The following is a 21,502-nucleotide window of genomic DNA, read 5'->3' as shown; positions in this document are numbered from 1 at the left end:
AAAATAGAGCAAAGTCATCATGGTATCATCAATGGGAGGTCATGCCTGACAAATCTGCTAGAATTCTTTGGTGAAATAACAGGTAGATTAGACCAAAGAGAGCCAATGGATGTTATATATCTGGACTTCTAGAGGTCTTTGATAAGTTGCCACACAGAAGTCAACTGAGTAAGATAAGGGTCCATGATATTAGAGGCAAGGTACTAGCATGGATAGAAGATCGGCTGTCTGGCAGGAGGCAGAGCGTGAGGATAAAAGGGTCCATCTCTAGAAAGAAGCCAGTGACTAGAGATGTTCCACAAGAGTCAACGCTGGGACCACAACCTTTCACTCTACACATTAATGATATGGATGAAGGAACAGAGGGCATCCTGACTAAGTTTACAGGTGATAGAAAGATGGGTGGAGGGGCAGGTAGTGCTGTGGAGGAGGAAAGGCTGCAGAAAGACATGGTAAAAACAATGACTGCAGATGCTGAAAACCAAATACTGGATTAGTGGTGCTGGAAGAGCACAGCAGTTCAGGCAGCATCCAATGAGCAGCGAAATCGACGTTTCGGGCAAAAGCCCTTCATCAGGAATAAAGGCAGTGAGCATGAAGCATGGAGAGATAAGCTCTCCAGTAATGCACTAATCCAGTATGCAGAAAGACATGGACAGGTTAGGAGAGTTGGCAGATGAAATACAACATGGAGAAGTATGAGGTCATGAACTTTGATAGGAAGAATAGAGGTGTGGACTATTTTTAAATAGGGAGAAAATTAATAAATCTGAAGTGGAAAGGAACTTGAGAGTTCTTGCCCAGGTTTCTGTGAAAGTAAACTTGCAGGTTCAGTTGGTAGTTAGGAAGGTAATACAATGTTGTCATTCATGTCAAAAGGACGAGACCATAAAAGCAGGAATGTACTTCTGAGGCTTTATAAAGTTTTGGGCAGACCCCATTTAGAGTATTGTGAGCAATATTTAGTCCCATACCTCAGGAAGGATGTATTGGCCATGGAATGGGTCCAGAGGAGATTCACGAGAATGATCCCAGGAACAAGACGCTTAACATATAAGGAACGTTTGAGGACTTTGGAATGATATTCGATGGAGTTTAGAAGGATGAGGGAGGATCTGATTGAAACTTGCAGAATACTGCACAGCCTGGACAGAGTAGATGTTGGGAAGATGCTCCCATTGGCAGGAGAGATGAGGACCTGAGGGCACAGCCTTAGGGTAAAGGGCGATAAGGAGAAACTTCTTCAGCCAGAGAATGGTGAATCTGTGGAATTCATTGCCACAGAAGGCTGTGGAGGCCAGGTCATTGAGTATATTTAAAACAGAGATAGATAAGTTCTTGACAGCCAAGGGGATCAAAGGTTACGGGGAGAAAGTGGGAAAATGCATGGAAAAACTTATCAGCTGAGATTGAATGGCAGGGCAGACTCAATGGGCCGAATGGCCTGATTTCTGCACATACATCTCATGGCCTTATGGCCATATGGTCTAAATCTTCAGGAAGTAGGTTATGTATGTTTAACATTTGACATGATTGCAGAAAATAAAAGTTTCAGTTTCATCCTCTGAGGTCTGCTGACCTCAGACAGTTACATAGCTGTAATATGGTTCTGCCCACAGGATTAGTCAGAGGAATTTCTGGTCTTGATTGTTCCTTCTAGAAAGAAAAACTTACATTTCTACAGCACCTTTCCTCGCCTCAGGAAATTCCAGAGTGTTTTAGAATCAAATGAAGGACTTCTGAAGTAAAGGCACTGCTGTGATGTAGGAAATGTGACAGCTATTTTATTTTTCCCTCATTCTTTCTGGGACATAGACATCACTGACAAGGCCAACATTTATTGCCCATCCCTAATTGCCCTCGAACTGGTATTTTAGAGGGCACTTGAGGTCAACCATGTTGCTGTAGGTCTGAAATTACATGTAAGCCATATTGGGTAAGAATGGTAGATTTTCATCCTGAAAAGACATTAGTGAACAGGATGTGTTTTTATGATAATTGACAATGCTTTCATGGTAGCCGTTACCGATAGTAGCTTCCAGTTTTAAAATTAGTCATAAAAGCATGTAACTATGTAGGGAAAATTGTTCTCCTGCTAACACCCACTCCCCTGCAACATAAATGATCCATTGCAATTCTTTGGAGTGGGATTTGAACTCATCATTTTCTGAGGTTAGAGTGTTCAGCTAAGGTTGACTGTGTTCATGTATGCTATCACACAAATCACTGTGAGCGGCAGGTGTGTATGGTCGGGGCTAGGAGCAGTTGAAACCTCATCCAGGACCAAGTAATGCATTGACATATATGCTATTCACACTCACATTTTGAAATGAACATGAAAATGAACAAGAACATTGTTCAGTTGGGTTGATAAGAGTGTTGGAAAAGAAATCTAACCAAAAAAAATGAAAGAGAATCAATAGGAACTGTCTTAAACAGCATTAAAAGGAAGACACTGAACAAATACTGACAGAAATCTTCAACTCCTCCTTTGATATCCAGCTCGTGAATGATTGCTCAACTGTTTAAAAAAGCACTTCAACTCCTGGTCAACAGGAAATGCTAAGGTGAGTGACTCAGTAAATTGGTGTGGGCAATTTCTCCACACAATGACATCAACAAATGAGAGTTTAATGCATTCCCTCTAGAGAAAGAAAACTATCTTTTAGGCTTCTAAGCTGTAAAAAGTGTGGAGCAAAGCATACAGAGTGAAGTAAAATAAATTGAACAAATATGTGCAAACAGACAATGAGGGTTGGGGTACAGTGTGGTCCCCCTTTAAAACAGAGAAGAAGTTTTTTTTCTATCTCAGAGGGTTGTGGGTCTTTGGACTTCCCTTCCATAAAAGGCAACGGATACAGAATATTTAACTATTTTTAAGGCAGAGTTAGATAGAATCTTGATGACCCAGGGTATGAACTATTATCAGAGATATACATAAATGTAGAATTGATGTTAAACTCAGATCAGCCATGATCTTGTTGAATGGCAGAACAGGTTTGAAGAGCCAAGTGATCTTACCCTTATTCTTTGTTCATATATTCCATTAAATTCATCAGGCACATGGAGACCTTGAGTTGAAACTTTCTCCTTCTCCAACACACCACCCACCCACCCTCACTTCACAGCTGTTTCATAATGTTACCAGCTATCTGGGTCCTGGAGTGGCACAATGGGGCCTAATAGAGGCTCAAGACCTCAGATTATTTTGCTATCATCTCAAAGCTGTGGAATCCCAGGTATTGGATGTTGTATTGAACTAGGCCAAACCATTCCAGGTCACAATGTCTGTTAGATGGCCAGCAGAGTTTCAAAGATCTACATTCAGTTCAGCAGAGCATAGGAAACATAGGAACAAGCTTGTTCTGCCATTCAATGAAAGATTGGCAACCTAACTCCAAAATACTAACCTTTACCCCATATCACTAAATGAAAATCTATTGATGTCCAACTTTAACAATTGGTCTAACATCAATTGCAGATTGCATAAATGAATTCCAAACTTCTACCATCTTATGCTTGTAGAAATATATTCTAATTTTGTTCCTAAATGGCTTGGTTCTCTTTTTGACTTCCTATCCCTTAGTCCTAGACTACCCAACCAGATGAAATCATTTCCCTGTATTGATCTAATCAATTCCTCCACATGGAGGTGACATTGCTCCTGTTCTGGGGCCACCGGGTGCGGACCCATGTTGGAAAAGGACTAGAACTTGCAAAACTAGGTTCCCATGCTAACCAATATATTTTTTTACACTGTAACAAAACTTAAAGTATTTGTGCCTAAATACTCTGTACTTAAGATTGTGCAAGAGGCAACATTACAAACTTTTGACTGCACTCATTGAGTGCATGTGACAGTAGAGGGCATTCTATTCTATTTGAGAACACTGATCAAATCAGCTTTTGGGCTTCTAATTTCAAAGCAATACAAATACAGTTTATGTATCTCCCTTATAACTTAAACTTTGGTGTCCAGCTGTCCTTTAGGATATTGATGAGTCATAAAACTAAAAGTCCAATACAATCCTTGTAAATAAAATATTGGATTTTTTCTGTACAGAGTAAGAACTTGAACAGCAGATGGACTGCAGCAGTTCAAGAAGGCAGCTCACTACCACCCACTCAAGGGTAACTAGGGGTAGGCAAGAAATGCTGGCCCAGCCAGTGACACCCACATCCCACCACTGAATAAAAAGAAATGACTACACCAAAGGTCCTGCTAGCTGAAGCTGGTAGATGTTTTTACCCACAGTTTCATTTCTGCTACCTTCAAAACTACTCAAGTTGTATTCATATCATAACTGCTCCACTATACATAAAAAAGTTATCAACCATCACATATGTGGCTTTCCTGGAGTTCAAAATAACTAAATTTTATGTATTTCCCGTGAAAAGTAGACACTGTTCTGTTTAGTTTAGTCATAGTATGAGCTTTCCCACTGTAAAGCAAAATCATATCTGTAGTTTTAATGACTTGCAGTTTAACTCCTTGCTAATAATGATGTAGATTAATAATTAGAGTAGCTATTGTTTTCCTTGGCTGAAATAAGAAAATAGCATAAATGCTGGAATGACAAAACAGTGAGTTGTCCTTTTTATCTTTTCCTGTTATTATAGCACTATCTTGTTTTTGTATTTGTTCAACATTTATTGACATACCTATTGCCTAATGAGAAAGTAATGATGACCTGACTCTTGAACTGCTGCAGTCCATGACAGAACAAACTTCACACATTTAATATTTTAAAATGAAGAATCTGCAATATAAGCAGGTCCTAAGGGCCATATTCAGGTCAAGATCAGAACTCGATGAACAAATGTTAATGGATGAATAATCCGTATTGACAGACATGGTATGTTCTAGGCACTGGGCCAGATAATCAAGAGACTGGCTCAACGCATGGCTAATAGAAAAGTTACCAGAAATGATTATAGAATAAGGTACAAATTATGCAAAGAACAATGATAATATTGCACATACTCATTTAAGACAATTCTATAGTATGACTTAATATATCAATGTATTTCATACTGATTAAAATGACCACAACATGTTGACAAGTTCTTAGCACATTTGCAGGATGTGAATATAAAAGGTACAAAATACAGCAACTCAATGGTGTTCGACCTGATCTGGTAACCAGTATAAACTGATTAGAGTAACATATGTGCAAATCTTTCTGAATGTTTCTTCATGTGAGTAATTGTTACTATTAGTAATTTTACAGTTGTATGTCTGTTAAAATGTGTAAAAGTATTGATTGTAACTATGTGTTTAATTGTTCTCAAGTTTATTCAAAGGTTTCTCTTGTAAAACCCAATGTAGATTCAGCCTGTTAGGAAAACAAACTCATGTTTACATGGGGCACTGAGGGTAAATCAATCTCATTCGTAGCATGAGTAGGATTAAATGGTGGAATTAGCTGAAGGAGCTTCCTGGAAGTGAATTTTGAATTCCATAATGTGATCTTTCATAGAATCATAGATTGATATAGAGCAGAGAGAAGTCATTTGGCCCATCAACAATGTGATATCTCTTTTGAAGACCAAACCTGTTAATTTAACACACATTTCACTCCTTTTCCCTGAACTATTTAAATAATTTTCTTTTAAGGTGACTGCATTCACTGCCTTGCAACTTAAATCCAAATTATTCCTTATACAATGTTTCTTTCATTGTCACAGACATGGGGATCTAATTGAGACATATAAGATTATTAAAGGATTGGACACTCTGGAGGCAGGAAACATGTTTCCGCTGATGGGTGAGTGCCGAACGAGAGGACACAGCTTAAAAATACAGGGTAGACCATTTAGGACAGAGATGAGGAGAAACTTCTTCACCCAGAGAGTGGTGGCTGTGTGGAATGCTCTGTCCCAGAGGGCAATGGAGGCCCAGTCTCTGGATTCATTTAAGAAAGAGTTGGATAGAGCTCTCAAGGATAGTGGAATCAAGGGTTATGGAGATAAGGCAGGAACAGGATACTGATTAAGGATGATCAGCCATGATCATATTGAATGGTGGTGCAGGCTCAAAGGGCAGAATGGCCTACTCCTGCACCTATTGTCTATTCTCTATTGAGATGGGAAGAAATTATTTCACTAAAAGGATTGTGAATCCTTGAAATTCTCTAGCCATTGAAAACAGTTTAGTTATTCCATTTAAAACATTCATGATTTTAGACAACACCACCAAATCTCTTCCTGTCTCTGCTTAATGGAAACCAACCCCAAATTTCCCAGTCTTTCCACACAACTGTAATCCCTAATCCCTGGAGCAATATATTGTTGTCTGACAACCCCAAACCACCAAACAACTGTGATTGTCCCCTTTAAAATACCATGCATGTGGGGCCCCTGCAAAAAAATTCAAAGAACCCACGCACTTAAACAAACAACCCACGCAATCCACAAGAAAATGAATGTCATCCAGAACCATTTTAGTAAATTTTTAGCATACCTTCTCCAAAACCATCACATTCTTCCACAGGTTTATAAAATCATGAGGGGCATGGATAGGGTGAATAGACAAGGTCTTTTTCCTGGGCTGGACGCCCAGAGCTAGAGGTCATAGGTTTAAGGTAAGAGGGAAAAGATATAAAAGGGACGTTAGAAGTAATTTTTTTCACACAGAGGGTGGTATACGTGTATGGAATGAGCTGCCAAAGGAAGTGGTGGAGGCCGGTACAATCACAGCATTTGAAAGGCTTCTGGATGGGTTTATGAATTGGAAGGGTTTAGAGGGATATTGGCCAAATGGGACTACATTTAGGATATCTGGTCAGCATGAATGAGTTGGGCAGAAGGTTCTGTTTCCATGCTGTACAATTCTATGATTCCATAAATGTGGTGCCCAGAAATGAACACAAAATTTCAGCTGGATCTGAACAATTATACTCAGTACTTTTCAAACGAACTCAGAAATTCACACTGGGATATCGGGGAAAGACAGCTGTCTCGTGAGTACTTTGTCATAGTACAGATGCTTAAAGTCTGCAATATAAACAGAAAATGCTGGAAATGCTCAGCAGGTCAAGAAGACATCTAGGGATGGAGGAAAACAGTTAACATTTCAGTTATATAATTTGTTATCAAAAGCAGATACTGTAAGCTTGAGTATAATGCAACAGTTTATATCCAAGTAAATGGTCACTCCTCTCAATCCTATGGTGTGGAGTTGCCAGTGTTGGCCTGGGGTGGACAAAGTTAAAAAAATCAAACAATAGCAGATTATAGTCCAACAGGTTTATTTGGAAGTACAAGCTTTCGGCGAACTGATCCTTCATCAGGTAGCTAGTGGAGTAGGATCATAGGATAGAGAATTTATAGTAAGAGATCAAAATGTCATACAACTGATGTCATCAAAGGTTGGGAAACACTGTCGGAAAGATTGTGGTTAGGAGGCCAGTGGGGAGGGAGTTGGTGTTTAGCAGCAGCTGGACACAGAATACTAAGTGGTAAAACCTCCTTGGATACCTTTAGCCCAAACTAACGGACTGGTCATCAGAAAATCAAACTTCTTGCATGTACAACCTCAGTTGTGGTTCAGATAATTATGAAATCGGGAATGGTAAAGATAAAAGTTGGCAAAGGCGGGTACTGCAGATGCTAGAGATTAGAGTCAAGATTAGAGTCAGGAATGATGAAGGACTTTTGCCTGAAATGTCGGTTTTCCTGCTCACAGATGCAGCCTGACCTGCTGTGCTTGTCCAGCACCACTCTCAAAAATAAAAGTTGTCATAGTCCCAGTGGACCCAGGGATTGCTCTCTAGTTACAGAAAGAGATGACCGGACCTAAATTTAATCTGAGACTTTGAGACAAGCGAAGAGTTTCAGAATGCTGGATCTTTATGTTAACCTCAGCCATCAAGGGTGAATGTCAATGTTATGGCATGAAAACTTCAGAACAGAATTTCACTGAAGTTATATATACAAACAAAATGCGTGAAACCCCCCGCCCGCCCGGGTTCCTCCACAGCATGACATTTTGCCTGCATCCAATACTCTCACTTGACTATGTCAAGCCCATTGCCCATTGCCCATAATTCCACCAGATACATGTTTGAACTGCACACGTGTCCAGCATTACGCCCACGTGCTCTAACCGTTAGGGAATGACGGCCTCGGCGCGTGGCCAGATAGGACGTTAAGCAATGTGCGTCTCGCTCTTATTCGGCATATGAGCCGTCAATCGTTAGAGGTCTATCGTTCACTGGTCATCTCTGATGTCAATCGTCTCCGCCCTCATGCTTTAAACCAATCATCTTCCAGTTCGGGGGCGTTTCCATGCTACTATTGGCAGAGCTGGTGTTAGAGGGGCGGGGAAGGCCTATAGTGATGATTCCAACCAATAGGAAATGGAGGTGAGGGAGGGGGCGGGTTCTTCAGCTTGAGCGGGAAATCGGAGAGCGGCGAGAGTTCGAGCGGAAGTGGGTTTGATTCAGACCGGCCGTATTTGAATATCGTCTTTTAAAATATATGTTAGTAATCACTGACCGTCCCCACTTGGAAGAGGGAAGGGTTGTTCGTAGACGTTATGTGCAAAATCCCGCAGTCAGAAACTTACTTAAAGCTGAGTTTACGAGCTATTTTTGGGATTGTCGTATTTGGCACAATAACTGGTTTGTTAATACAGAATTTGAATATTGCTGAACAGACACATCCTGTCAGAGGTTTTCACCCTGCGCTCAACATGACAAATAGGAAGAAATAAGTACATAAAGGAAAACAACATTCTCTTTAAGTTGCAGCCCCGAAGTGGTCTATTCGGACTCAATTCATCCCAAAGGTGCTGCCAGAACCGCGCTTTGTTTTCTCCAATTCTTTGTTTTTATTCCCTTGCTCTCTTTGTAAATGCAGGTTTTATATATATATTATGTATCTAGAATTGTCCAGAGGGCAGTTAAAAGTCATCCACATTATTGTAGGTCTGGAACCACAGAGGTCAGACAGGAAAATACGGCAGATTCCTCTCCCTCACAGGCATTTAGCGAAATAGATGGGTTTTAATGCAAATTTGCAGTGCTCATATTTCCATGCCTGTCATTCGATCTTTCATATTGATTTCAAATTTTGTCAGTTGCTAAAGTTGGGATTTGAACGCAGCCCACTATAGAGTATGAGGTTCTGAGTTTCTACGCCAAGTGACCTACGAGTTATGTACAGGAGCTTCACTTTATAGCTTGAGCAATGGATGCATTCATTCACTTGCTAGGTAAGGGTGGGTGTGTGTGAGGACATTGACCTTCCAGGTGCCGAGGCAGGTTCCATTTTGCCCTAATCAGGTGGAAGCTGAAAATGTGTTGCTGGAAAAGCACAGCAGGTCAGGCAGCATCCAAGGAGCAGGAGAATCGACGTTTCGGGCATCAGCCCTTCTTCAGGAATCTAATCAGGTGGAAGACAGGCACCACGCATAAGATAGACTCCTTGCCAATGTAGAGAGTCATGGCCCACAAAGGACTATCACTCTCCATGAGAGAGAGAGAATTGGTTACCAAGAGCTTGAAGAGCCCCTGCAAAAAGCATGGGGCAAGGTGAGATTACAGGGTCTTCCTGAATTGCCAAAGTCAGTATGGGGATTAAACCTGTGCTTTTGATTTTATTCTGCACCACACCTGAATTCTTTAGTCAACTGAGGTAACTAACTTTCACCTCAAGAATGTGTAGTGTTGTTGAACAGAGAGAACTAGGGGTTCAGGGTCATAATTCTTTGAATTCACAGGAAGGTAAGGTGATTAAGAAAGTGCTTTAAACCACTGAGTATAGGAGTGGGGACTCAGGTTGTACTGGATGTTGGTGAGGCCACTTGGTGTACTGTGCATGGTTATGATGGCCCTACTATAGGAAGGATATTATTAAATTGGAGAGGGTTCAGAAAAAAATTATGAGGATGTTGCCAGGACTAGAGGGTTTAAGTTATAAGGATAGGCTTGGAATTTTTTGGGTTGTAAGTTTGGTCACTGAGATGGTAGATTTGTTCTTAGATGTTTTGTCACCATATAATGTAACATCGTTAGTGAGCCTCCAATGAAGTGCTGGTGTTCTGGCCCACTTGCTATTTATTTGTCTTGGTCTGTTGTGGTGGTGTTATCACTTACGGTTCTTTTTTTAAAAGATTGGTAAATGGGGTCCAAATCATATATTTGTTCATGTAGTTCTGGTTTGAATGCCAGGCTTCTAGGAATTGCCGTGTGTGCTTTTGTTTAGTCTGTCCCAGGATGGATGTATTGTTCCAGTCGAATTGGTGTCCCTCTTTGTCTGTGTGTATGGACACTAGTGATAGTTGGATTAGTGGTGCTGGAAGAGCACAGCAGTTCAGGCAGCATCCAACTAGCAGCGGAATCGACGTTTTGGGCAAAAGCCCTTCATCAGGAATAAAGGCAGTGAGCCTGAAGCATGGAGAGATAAGCTAGAGGAGGGTGGGGGTGGGGAGAGAGTAGCATAGAGTACAATGGGTGAGTGGGGGAGGAGATGAAGGTGATAGGTCAAGGAGGAGAGGGTGGAGTGGATAGGTGGAAAAGGAGATAGGCAGGTTCGACAAGTCCGGACCAGTCAAGGAGAGTGTGCTGAGCTGGAAGTTTGAAACTAGAATGAGGTGGGGGAAGGGGAAATGAAGCGGATTAAGGGGGCGCAGTGGTAGTCTGGCGCACTGACCTCTACACCGCTGAAGCCAAACGCCAACTCGAGGACACCTCTTCCTACTGCCCCCTTGACCATGACCCCACCCCCCATCACCAAACCATCATTTCCCAGACCATACAGAACCTCATCACCTCAGGAGATCTCCCACCCACAGCTTCCAACCTCATAGTCCGGGAACCCCGCACTGCCCGGTTCTACCTCCTTCCCAAGATCCACAAGCCTGACCACCCTGGCCGACTCATTGTCTCAGCATGCTCCTGCCCCACTGAACTCATCTCTACCTACCTCAACACTGTCCTATCCCCCCTAGTCCAGAAACTCCCCACATACGTTCGAGACACCACCCATGCCCTCCACCTCCTCCAAGACTTCCGTTTCCCCAGCCCCCAACGCCTCATCTTCACCATGGATATCCAATCCCTCTACACCTCCATCCGCCATGACCAGGGCCTCCAAGGCCTCCGTTTTTTTCCTCTCCAGACGTCCCCAACAGTACCCTTCCACTGACAATCTCATTCGTTTGGCCGAACTGGTCCTCACCCTTAACAATTTCACCTTTGAATCCTCCCACTTCCTCCAAACCATGGGCACACGTATGGGCCCAAGCTATGCCTGTCTCTTTGTTGGCTATGTAGAACAGTTGATCGTAATTACACCGGCACCACTCCCCACCTCTTCCTCCGCTACATTGATGACTGCATTGGCGCCACCTCGTGCTCCCGCGAGGAGGTTGAGCAATTCATCAACTTCACCAACACATTCCACCCTGACCTTAAATTTACCTGGACCATCTCTGACACCTCCCTCCCCTTCCTGGACCTCTCCATCTCCATTAGTGACGACCGACTTGATACTGACATTTTTTACAAACCCACTGACTCCCACAGCTACCTGGATTACACCTCTTCCCACATTATCTCTTGCAAAAATGCCATCCCGTATTCCCAATTTCTCCGCCTCCGCCGTGTCTGCTCCCAGGAGGACCAGTTCCACAATAGAACACACCAGATGGCCTCCTTCTTTAGAGACCGCAATTTCCCTTCCCACATGGTTAAAGATGCCCTCCAACGCATCTCGTCCACATCCCGCACCTCTGCCCTCAAACCCCACCCCTCCAACCGTAATAAGGACAGAACGCCCCTGGTGCTCACCTTCCACCCTACAAACCTTCGCATAAACCAAATCATCCGCCGACATTTCCGCCACCTCCAAAAAGACCCCACCACCAGGGATATATTTCCCTCCCCACCCCTTTCCGCCTTCCGCAAAGACCGTTCCCTCCGCGACTACCTGGTCAGGTCCACACCCCCCTACGACCCACCCTCCCATTCTGGCACTTTCCCCTGCCACCGCAGGAACTGTAAAACCTGTGCCCACACCTCCTCCCTCACCTCTATCCAAGGCCCTAAAGGAGCCTTCCACATCCATCAAAGTTTTACCTGCACATCCACTAATATCATTTATTGTATCCGTTGCTCCCGATGTGGTCTCCTCTACATTGGGGAGACTGGGCGCCTCTTAGCAGAGCGCTTTAGGGAACATCTCCGAGACACCCGCACCAATCAACCACACCGCCCCGTGGCCCAACATTTCAACTCCCCCTCCCACTCTACCGAGGACATGGAGGTCCTGGGCCTCCTTCACCGCCGCTCCCTCACCACCAGACGCCTGGAGGAAGAACGCCTCATCTTCCGCCTCGGAACACTTCAACCCCAGGGCATCAATGTGGACTTCAACAGTTTCCTCATTTCCCCTTCCCCCACCTCATCCTAGTTTCAAACTTCCAGCTCAGCGCACACTCCTTGACTGGTCCGGACTTGTCGAACCTGCCTATCTCCTTTTCCACCTATCCACTCCACCCTCTCCTCCTTGACCTATCACCTTCATCTCCTCCCCCACTCACCCATTGTACTCTATGCTACTCTCTCCCCACCCCCACCCTCCTCTAGCTTATCTCTCCATGCTTCAGGCTCACTGCCTTTATTCCTGATGAAGGGCTTTTGCCCGAAACGTCGATTCCGCTGCTAGTTGGATGCTGCCTGAACTGCTGTGCTCTTCCAGCACCACTAATCCAGAATCTGGTTTCCAGCATCTGCAGTCATTGTTTTTACCTCACTAGTGATAGCTGGTCATGTCTTTTGGTGACTTTTTGATGGTTGTGTATCCTGGTGGCTAGTTTTTTGCCCGCTTGTCCAATATAATATTTGTTGCAGTCCTTGCAAAGTATTTTGAATTGTGACGTTCGTTCTGCTGGTTGTTGGTACGGTGTCCTTTAAATTCATCAGGAGCTGTTTCAGTGTGGTGGTAGGTTTGTGGGCTACCATGATGCATGGGGCTGGAGTAGTCTGGTCATCATCTCCGAGATATCTTTAAGGTATGGCAGGGTAGCTAGAGTCTGTGGGAGTGTTGTGTTTTGTTTAGGTCTATTGTGTAGGAATCAGTGGACTGCACTTATCAGGTACCCATTGTTCATGAATACTTGGTATAAGTCTGTTTCCTTGGCTTCTTCTAGTTCCTGGGTGCTAGAATATAACAACACAGTACAGGCCCTTCAGCCCTCAATGTTGTGCTGACCTGTGGAACCAATCTGAAGCCTATCTATCCTACACTATTCCATTTTTGTCCAGTGAGCATTTAAATGCCCTTAAAGTTGGCAGTATTCTACTTTTGCAGGCTGGGTGTTCCACACCCCTACTACTCTGAGTAAAGAAACTACCACTGACATCTGTCCTATATCTACTGCCCTCAATTTAAAGCTATGTCCCCTCGTGCTAGCCATCAACATACGAGGAAAAATGCTCTCACTATCCACCCTATCTAACCCTCTGTTTATTTTATATGTCTCAATTAATTCACCTCTGAAACTTTTTCTGACAAAACAGCCTCAAGTCCCTTAGCGTTTCCTCATAAGATCTTCTCTCCATTACTAGGCAACATCCTAGTAAATCGCCTCTGAACCCTTTCCAAAGCTTCCACATCTTTCCTATAATGCGGTGACCAGAACTGCACGCAAAACTCCAAAACAGATACACCACTAGTAACTGAACTCCAGGATGAACATTTCCCATCAATCACCACCCTCAGTCATCTTGTGCAATAGCCTATCGTGGGAAACCTTATCAAACGCCTTATTGAAATCCATATACACCACATCAACCACCTTACCCTCATCCACCTGTTTGGTCACCTTCTCAAAGAAAGCAGTGTGTTGTGGCACATTTAATTAATGTCCTGATTGGGCTCCGTCTGTGGGTGTTGGGATGATTGCTCCTGTAGTTGAGTATCTGGTCAGTGTGTGTGGCTTTCCTGTAAACACTGGTCTGCAGCTCTCCATTGGCTTTTTGTTCTACTGTGATGTCTAGGAAGGGGGGTATGTTGTTGTTCTCTTCCTCTTTGGTGAACTTTATACCGGTAAGGATGTTGTCTATGTGTTTGTTGAGATCTTCTAATTTGTTGCGTTTTGTGATGACAAAGGTGTCATCCACATAGCGGACCCAAAACTTGGTCTGGATCATGGGAAGAGCTGTTCGTTTTAACCTGTGCATAATTGCTTCTGCTAAGAGTCCTGATATTGGTGATCCCATAGGTCAGATTTCTCCAGTTTCCTCATTTTCCCTCCCCCCACCTTGTCTCAGTCAAATCCCTTGAACTCAGCACCACCTTCCTAACCTGCAATCTTCTTCCTGACCTCTCCGCCCCCACCCCACTCAGGCCTATCACCCTCACCTGGACCTCCCTCCACCTATCACATTCCCAACGCCCCTCCCCCAAGTCCCTACTCCCTACCTTTTATCTTAGCCTGCTGGACACACTTTCCTCATTCCTGAAGAAGGGCTTATGCCCGAAATGTCGATTCTCCTGTTCCTTGGATGCTGCCTGACCTGCTGCGCTTTTCCAGCAACACATTTTCAGCTGTGATCCCATAGGTGTCCTGTTGATTGGTTTGTAGGTATTTTTGTTGAAGATGAAGTGGATAATGAGGCACACGTCTACTAATTTGAGGATGCTGTACTTGCTGATGGAGTTGATGCTGTCAGGTATTTGTGGCCTTGGTTCATCTAGCAGTGTTTCTTTGGGTAGGGTGATGTGAATAGGGCCATCACATTGAAGGAAACCATGACCTCGACATCCTCTTTGGTGATATTAAGGAATTCCTGGGTGGAGTGGATGGAGTGGCTTGAGTCTTCGACTAGGTGTTTCAGTTTGTGTTGCCGTTCCTTTGCTAGTTTGTATGTCAGTGTACCAGGAAGTACCTCAGACTATGATCTGAGGGGGTTGGGGGGGAGGTCCTTTTAATGTATCTTTGGTAATCCGTAGAAACTTGGTGTATTGGATCCTTCAGGTTTTCTTCTTTGGAGGTCTTGTTAATTTCACCTGTTTTGTGAAGTTTCCTTCAGGTTGGTGTCATAACATTTTCTCGCTGTGGAATCGGGTTCATTGCCACCTGTTGGTAGATATCAGTGTCTGTGAGTAATGTGTTTGCTTTTTGTATTGTGTTCTGTTCAGGATGACGGTCATGTGCCCTTGTCTGCCAGTAGGATTACGACATTGCTGTCTTTTCTGAGTCCTTCCAGTGCTTTCCTTTCCAGAGTGTTGGTGCTACTCTATGTCTGACGGCCTGCTGAATTTTTTTCCATAAGTCCGTTATCTTTCAGGGTGGATTCCAGTGCTGCTAGGAAGTGCTTTTTGTCCGCGTCCCTCTGGTTGACATTTATCCCTCGTATTAGGACGGCTTTTTCCATGTCTGAGAGTGGTCGGTCTGACAGGTTCTTTATCCAAGGCTCACTGGATTTTTTTTTACTGAAGTGTAGGAGGCTGAAGGGTAATCTTACAGAGGTTTATACAATTATGAGAGGCATGGCAAAGATCTTTTCCATAGGGTCGGTGATAGTGAGTTTTGAGAAGATTTGTAGCTCAGGTTGAGGTTCTGAATATAAGTTTGCTTGTTGAGCTGGAATATTCGTTTTCAGACATTTTGTCACCATACAAGTAACATCATCAATGAGCCACCTGTGAAGCGCTGGTGTTATGCCATGCTTTCTATTTGTGTGTTTAGGTTTTTTTGGGTTGGTGATGTCATTTCTTGTTCTTTTTCTCAGAGAGTGATAGATGGGGTCCAAATCGATGTGTTTGTTGATAGAGTTCCAGTTGGATTGCCATGCTTCTAGGAATTCTTGTGTATGTCTCTGTTTGGTTTGTCCGAGGACAGATGTGTTGTCCCAGTCAAAGTGGTGGCCTTCCTCATCTGTATGTAAGGAATGTAGTGGTAGTGGCTCATGTCTTTTTGTGGCTCGTTGATGTTCATGTATCCTGTGTCTAGTTTTCTGCCTGTTAGTCCAATGTAGTGTTTGTTACATTCTTGCAAGGTATTTTGTAAATAACATTTGTTTTGCTTGTTGTCTGGATAGGGTCTTTTGAATTCATTAGCTGCTGTTTTAGTGCGTTGGGGGTTTGTGGGCTACCATGCTGCCAAGAGGTCTGAGTATCTCCAGAGGGTGGGTGAGTTCAAAACTAAGGGGCATATTTTTAAGGTGAGAGGAGAAAGATTTAAAAAGGACTTGAGGGAAAATGTTCAGACAGAGAGTGGTTCATAAGTGAAATGAACTGCTGGAGGAAATGGTAGACGCAGCTACAGTTACACCATTTAAAAGACATTTGTATAGGTACATGAATAGGAATGGTTTTGAGGAATATGGGCCAAATGCATGCAGGTGAGACTAATTTAGTTTGGGAAACTTGGTCAGTGTGAACGAGTTGGTGTGAAGGATCTGTTCTGTGCTCTATGACATTATAATTATGCCGCTACCTCCCGCGATAAACGTTTACCTTCAGAACATATGTACCCAAAGAGCACAGTGACATAATAAATGCCCCCAAGGTGCCAGTGCAGTTCAAGCCTTTTGTTTGGATAGAAAAAGAACCAAGGTAAATAATTGTTTTTTGAAAGGATATCTTCAGGAATGTTCAAAACATTTTAAGCTACTTCATATCATTGCTCTATGCATAGTTTAATGATGCTTTATATTTACAACTTTCTTCTCATTTGTTTCCTATAGTATGGAGAGAAGGATGGTGTTTAGATGATATAACTGTTACCATTAGGCTGTAGAAGTAGTTCAAACACATTATTAAGGTTTTCAGGTAATCAAGTGCGCTCGAATTTTGCGAGTACAGTGTTCCGGCAATAGCGTTGACCACAAGCCATTCATTTTCAATGACATTGATATTTCTTGTGAATTATCCTGATGAGTGCAAGGTAAAAGTTTATTTTTTTAATATCAGCAATTCTCCATTTTACTTAATCTTAAAATATCTGTTTCTATGGTTTTCTGGACTATAGTCTGATTCTGCCCTCTGTGAGTGCATGAATGTTGCAGGGAGCGTGAGGACAAGTTTAAATAATTTATATAAGACATTAGTTCAGCAAGGTTTGTGTAGATTTGTAGCTCAGGTTGAGGTTTAGGGTGTAGGTTTGCTCGCTGAGCTGTAGGTTTGATATCCAGACGTTTCATTACCTGGCTAGGTAACATCATCAGTGGCAACCTCCAAGTGAAGCGAAGCTGTTGTCTCCTGCTTTCTATTTATATCTTTCTCCTGGATGGGGTTCCTGGGGTTTGTGGTGATGTCATTTCCTGTTCGTTTTCTGAGGGGTTGATAGATGGCATCTCGATCTATGTGTTTGTTTATGGCGTTGTGGTTGGAGTGCCAGGCCTCTAGGAATTCACTGGCATGTCTTTGCTTAGCCTGTCCCAGGATAGATGTGTTGTCCCAGGCATAAAGTTCACCAAGGAGGAAGAAACCGACAACAAACTTGCATTCCTGGACGTCACAGTCGAAAGAAAGGACAACGGAGAACTACAAACCTGCATATACAGAAAACCGACAAACACTGACCAAATACTTAACTACACCAGCAACCATCCCAACACACACAAACAAAGCTGTATCAGAACACTATTCCAACGAGTCACCACACACTGCAGCACAGATGAACTTCGGAAAACAGAGGAGAGCCACCTATTCAACATATTCAAGACAAACGGATACTCAAAAAATACAGTGCGCAGATTCCTCAAGAACAAACCATGACAAGCAGACCAAACACAGCCAGAAACCCTAACCACCTTACCATACATCAAAGAAGTTTCAGAAATGACAGCCAGACTACTAAGGCCCCTCGGAATCCTAGTAGCACACAAACCTACCAACACTCTCAAACAAAAACTAACAAACTTAAAAAACCCAGTACAACCCACAGACAAAACCAACGTCATCTACAAAATTCCATGCAAGGACTGCCACAAACACTACGTAGGACAAACAGGAAGAAAGTTAGCCACCAGGATACACGAACACCAGCTAGCCACAAAAAGACATGACCCTCTCTCCCTCGTAGCCCTACACACGGATGAAAAAAACACCATTTTGACTGGGACAACACATCTATCCTGGGACAGGCTAAGCAAAGACATGCCAGAGAATTCCTAGAGGCCTGGCACTCCAACCACAACGCCATAAACAAACACATAGATCTAGATGCCATCTATCAACCCCTCAGAAAACAAACAGGAAATGACATCACCACAAACCCCAGGAACCCTTCCAGGAGAAAGATATAAATAGAAAGCAGGAGACAACAGCTTTGCTTCACTTGGAGGTTGTCACTGATGATGTCACCTAGCCAGGTAATGAAATGTCTGGATATCAAACCTACAACTCAGCAAGCAAACCTACACCCTAAACATTAGTTCAGCCTTGACTAGGGCTTTCTTACAGTTCTGGGCATTGCACTTTAGGATGAATGTGAAAGCACTGGAGAATGTGCAGAACAGGTTGATGACAGTGGTTTCAGGGATAAAGATTTTCAGTGATGAAAGTAGATTGGAAAGGTAGGACTGTTTTCTTTGAACAATGGAAGACTAGAGGAGAAGGTATTCAAAATCATGGGGAATCTGAAAAAAGTGGATAGAGAGAGATTCCTCTCACTTGTGAAAAGATCAAGGAACACAGATTTAAAATGAGTGGCAGAAGAAACAAAAGTGACATGAGAAAAGCTTTTTTCTCACAGCGAATAGTTAGGGTCTGGAATACATTGTATACGAGTGTATAGAGGCAGGTAAAAAAGCTGTATTCAAAAGGAAGTTAGATTGTTACAGTCTGTTCTGATATAATGTTCGGTTCCCATGTGGTCCCACATTATAAGAAAACCAATGGGACTGGAATCGCATTATAGCCAGTACAGATAAGGAATGTTTGCATTCTACAAATAATGGCCTAAATTCTTCAATCATGTTAAACCCAATTCGCGTTAAAGAAATGCATGTTATTAGCAGAACCGACTGTACTTGAAAAATGACAATGCATGAGGTTACAGGGAGAAGACAAATAATGACAAGAATAAGAATGCTAATTAAGAAAGGCCGCACAGACAGGATGAACTGAATGGCCTCCTATAACAATTGTGTGATTGTGTAAAGAAGAGGCTGGCTCAATTTGGGATGGTTGCAGTCATGTATCTCATGGCCACTGTGTAGCCACCAAATGGAAACTGGCCACCATATCTGAACGTACATGTTGCTGGGATTTTGATTAATTCTTTTGTGCGATGTGAGTGACGCTGGTGATGTCCTCAATTGTTGCCTATCCCTAATTATCCTTGAGCGTAGTTGAGAGTCAACCACATTGCTGTGGATCTGGAGTCACATGTAAGTCTGACTAGGTAAGAACAGACTTTTCTCTCTAAAGCACTTTAGTGAGCCATGTGGTTTTTCACTGCAATCAGTGATGATTTCCATTACTTGAGATTAGCTTTAATTCATTTTTTTCATTAATTCAAATTCAAGTAAGCTGTTGTGAGATTTGAACCTGTGAACCTAGGATATTAGCCTAGATCTCTGGATTATGAAACAAGTGAAATTCCCATGACACCAGTGCCATGATTTTGCCACTAACTATCCATGGCCTTGTTTTTTCCTATCTTTATAATTTCTTCCAGCCATATATTCCTCCAGTATCACTTCACTTGTCCAATTATGGCTTTTTGTTCATCTTCTATTTTAATCATTTTACCATTGGCAGCCCAGAACTATGGAAGTTCTTCCCTAAACTTCTCAATCACTTTATCAACTTTACCTCCTTTATGTCATTCCATGAAATTTTTTTGATAAAGGTTTTGATCATCTATACTAATATATTCCAATCTGAATCTAAATTTATTTGAGATTCGCACGTGTGAAATGTTTTAGGATGTTTTACCATTTCTTGGAGAAGTTCAGGAGTTACTTCCAGGATCTTGACGAATGTTTATCCCTCTGCAAAACAGCTTAACTGGTCATTGTTGCCAGTATGGGAGCTGGCTGCACACAAAATGTCTGCTGCATTTCCAACTTTACAGCAATCAGTGTATTTCAAAAATTGCTGCAGGGTATTGTAGAAAGTTCTGGGGTTGTGACAGATGCTATCTAAATAAGCATGTTTGCTTTTCTAGGACTTCCACAGGCACTGGGACATTAGATGGTTAAAAGTTTTTGATTTTCTTGAAGTTTCTTTCAGTGCTTATACTACCTCTTGTGGTGGATGCATAAATGTTTGTTATCCACTCATACTTCAAGGCACCATCTTCAAGGCCAAATACTGAGTGACAGGATTTTTGATAAGTCATGTTTTAGTCTACTCAGTATACTACTGTAATGTACAAAATCCCATGCAAGGACTGTACAAAACACTACGTAGGACAAACAGGAAGACAGCTAACGATCTGCATCCATGAGCACCAACTAGCCACAAAACGACATGACCAGCTATCCTTGGTAGCCACACACTCAGATGACAAGCAACATGAGTTCAACTAGGACAACGCTACTATTATAGGACAAGCCAAACAGAGAACAGCCAGGGAATTCCTAGAGGCATGGCACTCATCCACAGATTCAATCAATAAGCACATCGACCTGGACCCAAAATACCGGCCATTGCAGCGGACAGCTGGAACTGACAACCGGAAGCGGCAGATACAAATCACTATAAATGCTGGAGGAAACATCACAGAAGTGCTTCACAGGAAGATCCCAAGCACTGAGGATGTCATCTAGACAGGGGACGAAATGTCTGCAACACAAATTCCCAGCTCGGCGAGCAGAACCACAACAATGAGCACCAGAGCTACAAATCTTCTCCCAAACTTTGAGTCTACTCATGTTGAGTAGACTAGAAGCGGATTGATGAGTGGTGGACATGATCTATATGGACTTCAGAAAGGCATTCAATAAGATTCCTCATTGTGAACTGGTTAGCCAGGTTAGATCACATGGAATACAGGAAGACACTGAACTGACCTGAATGTAGAAGACAGAGAATGATGATGATGGAAGGTTCCTTTTCAGATTGGAGACCTGTGACCAGCAGTGTGCCACAAGGATTGGTACTGGGTCCACTGCTTTTCATCAAGTATACAAATGATTTGGATGAGATCATAGGAGGTATGGTTAATAAGTTTGCAGGTGACATCAAAATTGGAGGTGTAATGGACAGCGGAGAAGGTTACCTCGGAGTACGATGGGATTTTGATCAGATGGGCCAATCCCAGGAGTGGCAGATGGTGTTTAATTTAGGTAAATGTGAGATGCCGCAGTTTGGAAAGACAAATCAGGACAGGACTTGTACACCTAATGGTAAAGTCCTGGGAGTGTTGCTGAGCAAAGAGACCTTTGGAGAGCAAGTTGATAGTTCCTTGAAAGTGGAGTTACAGGTAAATAGGATAGTGAAGAATGTGTCTGGTATACTTGCCTTTATTGGTAAGTGCATAGAGTATTGGAGTTGGGAGGTCATGTTGAAGCTGTGTAGGACATTTGTTAGGCCA

Source organism: Chiloscyllium punctatum, chromosome 23, assembly GCF_047496795.1.
Source record: "Chiloscyllium punctatum isolate Juve2018m chromosome 23, sChiPun1.3, whole genome shotgun sequence".
Lineage (NCBI taxonomy): Eukaryota > Metazoa > Chordata > Chondrichthyes > Orectolobiformes > Hemiscylliidae > Chiloscyllium > Chiloscyllium punctatum.
This window is presented reverse-complemented; position numbering follows the sequence as displayed.